The sequence below is a fragment of the Danio rerio genome, chromosome 17, assembly GCF_049306965.1.
Source record: "Danio rerio strain Tuebingen ecotype United States chromosome 17, GRCz12tu, whole genome shotgun sequence".
In the NCBI taxonomy this organism is placed as follows: Eukaryota; Metazoa; Chordata; class Actinopteri; order Cypriniformes; family Danionidae; genus Danio; species Danio rerio.
Window position 1 is genome coordinate 38,150,996 of NC_133192.1, and position 4,905 is coordinate 38,155,900.

At 36.2% G+C, this 4,905-nt stretch overlaps 1 long non-coding RNA gene across 1 annotated transcript; it reads right to left on the reverse strand.

Moving 5' to 3' along the window:
• Positions 1-1,478: 1,478 nt before the first annotated feature.
• On the reverse strand, positions 1,479-4,486 carry LOC141378619 (uncharacterized). The gene is made up of 7 exons (XR_012393503.1): positions 4,386-4,486; positions 4,176-4,283; positions 3,304-3,387; positions 3,129-3,183; positions 2,954-3,029; positions 2,703-2,879; positions 1,479-2,366 (listed from the first exon to the last, which is right to left on the reverse strand). It is a non-coding gene; the product is annotated as an uncharacterized lncRNA (long non-coding RNA).
• Between the last annotated feature and the right edge of the window lie 419 nt (positions 4,487-4,905).

Here is a 4,905-nt window from a genome sequence, read left to right on the forward strand (position 1 = left end):
TATATAATTATATAATTCTATTTTATGATTGTATTTATACTAGCGTAAACACAGTTATATGGGGTTTGATTTCAACACTTCACAGATTCTTGGATTAATTGGACTTGAAGATCAATAAACTTCATTTCAGCTTTATAAAATATGCCTCTTTCAGCAACAGCATTAGAAAACGGAGTTTATTGCAGCACGGTCATCTTCGCTAACGATGAGAAAAGAGCCCATAAACACCTCTGAAATCAGTTGTCTTGAAAATGATGCAGGCGTCGTATCCAGGCTCCTTAAATGGAGTCCAGAAAAGAGTCCTGAGCAGCCAAATACCACTAGGGAAATAAGCATCTTGAAATAGGCATGGAGCCAGGAAATGGATTTCACTGCAGAACTAATCAACAGGGCTGGTTTAGAAGGGAACAATTTAGATTTGGATTGGATCTTTACTGACGTTAGACTTATCAATGTGTCTCACGCCAGCCGGTGTAATTTGATCTTTGATGTCCACACCAAAGCCTGACAGACATCAAGTGGCTCCAGCTAGGACATGTTCAGCGAGTTTGGCGCAGTATTAAGCGGGATAACCAGAGTTAGTCATCAAATCTATCTTGTGATGTGGTTTGATTGGAATCCTGAAGATCTTTCACTGGTATCATAAGCAATCTGTCAGCACATACTCAAGCTACACACACACACACACACACACACACACTTACATACATCACGAGTGAAGTTGGATTCTGTTTGGGGTTCTTTGCTATTTAGAAACCTAAGCCATTTATTCCATTGGAACATAAAGAGAATTAGGCCTCTCATAAATCTGCTTCTTAAAAAAAGGGGATACCCCATAGTGTGAGAAGGAATCAGTAGGCTGAAGTGGGTAGATCTGAAGACTTTGGTTCATGCATGTCTTGCCAATACATGTCAAACCTTAAGACAAGCTTTTCTCTCTGCAGTCTTTTTCATATTGCGTAATCTCTCCGGCTTTTATCAGCGCAGCTGGAGCACGCCAAAAAATATTACCCTTTTAACCTTTTTAGAAAAAATGTAATGATTTTTTTTGGAATATGATCAGATTGTAATACAAGGGGCTGTATTTATTTCCATAATTAGTGACATGTCAAATTGTGAAGGGAAAAAGTGACAAGAGGTTGGATCCTAATGCAGCTTCATTAAGAGTAGTTAGACAGGCATGGGTGGAAAACCAGCAAACACAATACACTCTCAGAAAAAATGGTACAAAATTGTACCTTTTAGGGTACAAATGGCCCGTCACTGGGGTGGTACCCTTAAGGGTACAAATTTGTACCTCTATTTAAAGGTACAAAATTGTACCTGCTACATTTGTACCCTTTAAGGGACAATTTTGTACCCTAGACACTGAAGGTACAAAAATGTACCTTTTTATATTATATAGTATTTTCAGGGTACTGACCCAGGCATTTTGATCCTTTGGTGACAGCATGCACAAATAAATAAATAAAATATTTTGGTTCACAGATGTCCATTTTTATTTACTAATGTAGAAATATTTCATTGCAACTCACAACTGAATGTGTTAAGAAATAAAATTACACAGCAAGTATAAAGCAGACATGTAAAACAGTAAAAAGAACAATTTAGATAACAAATAAAAACTAAATAATCTACACTTAATACAAAGACCACAAGAATACTGTTTAAGATTTATAAACACATTACACAGGCTACATCAAGTACTGCACTTTTTAAAGTCCAAAGTGTTTGTCTTTAGTCAGAATACTCGGTCATAATAAATAATTTGTCATCAACATTTTCTCTGAATTTCAGAATGAAGGCAATGTTTCTCTATAAATTGCTTCAACAGTGCAGAAAATCAAAAACATCAGTAGCCTCTTCCTCAACATCAGTAGATTACTCCTCATCATCCTCAAGTGGAGTTGTAATTTGTTGTAACACAATATGTGTTTATGCTTTTGGTAAACATGACATGTAAGGAACTCATATCTGGAAAATGTTCTTTGATAGTCATTAGGACAAGTTATTTAAAAATTTGCTTTATGCATGAATGATAGCAGTGTGCTGGATTAACTTGATGATTGTGATTATCCCAAGAGCATGTAGAGAAACAAAAAAACAAGGTTGATCACTCTGGTAACTGGAGTAGATCGAGGCTTGTCACCGTCCACCGTTCATTCAAAACATTCCACTGCAGAAACATCAAGGTGTTCTTCTAATAAGATGGATATGTCAAAAATGTATATTCGTCCACATCATCAGCCCGGCCAATCGCAATCCCATCAACTCTGAAGACTGCCGTGACTCGTCTTGTTAACACAGTTGTCCAGTCGGTGGCCTCCTCCTGTACTTGAACTGTTGGATGTGGTGAAGATGATTCACTGTAAATGACATAGCAATAATTACATTAATATCAGTCACTCTATCACTGATGAAGAGAAAATCAACATGCATAGAAAGTAAAATAATTAATATTCACTGATTAAAAAAAAAAGTATCACAGATTAAAAGACTAATATAAATTTCATTCATTCATTCAATTTCTTTTCGGCTTAGTCCCTTTATTAATCTGGGGTTGCCACAGTGGAATGAACCACCAACTTATCCAGCATATGTTTTATGCAGCAGATGCCCTTCTAGCTGCAACCCAGTGTTACGAAACATCCAGACACACTTATTCACACACACATTTATACACTACAGACAAATAAGCTTACCAAATTCAGCTATAGCGCATGTCTTTGGACTTGTGGGGAAACCGGAGCACTTGGAGGAAACCCTCACGAACACTGGAAGAATATGCAAACTCCTCACACAAACGCCAACTGACCCAGCCGAGGCTCGAACCAGCAACCTTCTTGCTGTAAGGTGACAGCACTACCCACTGCGTCATCCTAATATAAAGAATATCAAGCATTATAAAATGCATTTATCAGAGCATATACTAAACAGAAAACAACATACGCACCTGAGCACAACGAAATGTTGAAGTGTCTCCCTTAACAAGGCTGGCAACATGAGAAGTGCTGCTGTAAAATCAATTCCTGGAACATAAGATATGGCATACAAACAAATATGAATGAATCCATCCAAAGCTAGAATTTAATAATATTAATCAAGTGGAGAAAGTTTAGAAAGAGTACCTTAGAGTCAGGTCCATAGCATTCTTCAGTTGATCTCTCATCTTTCGATGAATACCTAGAAAATAATTTTAAACATGTGGGTGTACATTTATTGTTGTTTGTAAGTAAAAACCTACAAATTTAAAATAGTATGTAAGCCATTAAAACCATGGTATAGATAATGAGACATATTTACATCTTGTAACTGAGCCATGCTTTCATATGACTTGCCTTCATTGGTCTGATGCTGTTAGGCTGCATTCTGTTGTTCAATCTTGTCCTGAAAGACAATTGGAAACTTCAAAAACTTCTGGAAAGCAATAAGATAAAGCAATAACTATTTACTTATTTTAAGATATTAATAAAATAGGTAAAATAGCTCAAGGTACCAGTTTCAGAACAGATGAGACAAATTATTACATTAAAGAACAAAGTATAACTTAAAACGTCGATTTATACAACATGGTATGTTAATAATTCTACATTAACATAAGTAACGTTAAACGATAGTAAAGCACCAACAATTCTGGATATGAGAGTTTGTGGACACTCAACATTAATGTAACTTAGACACTGAAACGAAGACATGTACAAGCATACACACGCCACGTTTACATAATCAGTTGCTTTGCCGGTGACAAAATTGTGATTTTTCTTTACAAAATGGTGGTGTAACTTATATAACCGTCTAAAATTACATTTCAGCGGTCAACCGTGGCTAGAAAAACGGCCTCAAAATATAAAACATTATCGATAATTACACATTTCCAGTATTAATAACAAAAGGTTTTATATCAAGGTATATGAAGACTTCAGTCGCGCGAGCTCCGGGCCACACCGCACATTACTCACGGCCCGATTCCGGTGCACGGATACGGCAGCGTCGGCTCGCTTCTGCCGCCGCAACTGGCCCGAGTGTAATTTGCTATTTGGGTTGCGATTATATTCCGCCGTGGCAACGCTTATTAATAAAGCAGTAACGTAACGTAAGATACAAGGCGCGAATACGTAACGTAGGCGACAAAGGGAACTTTTACACAGAGAAAACTAACAGCATATAGTACTCACCGTCTATAACGTTATGTCCCTCGGTGACTTCGATATCACATTGTATTAACTTCTTTAATAAGCTGCAGACATCTTAGCAAACTCCATCCTGCAGGCCAGCCCGGAGCACTTAAAGCGGGGGAAAGCCGAGACCCGAGAGTCAGACAAAATCAACAGAACACGGCTTCACATGTAAAAATGAGACTGAAAATATATCATTAATATTCTTACCTGAAAAGTGTGGACTCCAAAATAGACTTTTCTTTGAAAAGCGTGCGAAGTTCTGTGTAAACAGCCAGCATACTCGACCGACCGCCTCAGTAACAAACACTAATATAACGTCTCAACAAGCCAAATTTTTAAAGAGACAGCAACATCACCACCTGTATGAAGATGCTGTCACTCTGCATGGTTCTTATTCTACATCCCATAAACTATAGGGTCTTAAACTGTAAGCAAAGACCAGTATTTACGTTTTTAATGGTTAAAATTACATTCAATTATAAATTAAATTATTAACATTTTTGAGAAAAAATGTAATTTAAATACATGAAAAAAAAAATTAATTATTAAAATATTTAATTCAATCAATCTATTTATTATTTTATTTTTAAATTATGTATTTTAGTGTTAATGTTTAGTATTAATACATTTAAATTAGTGTTATATAGTGTCTTGATCTTATCATGAGCTGAGGGTACAATTTTGTTCTTATAGGGAAACAAAATATATAATTGTACCTTTAAAGGTG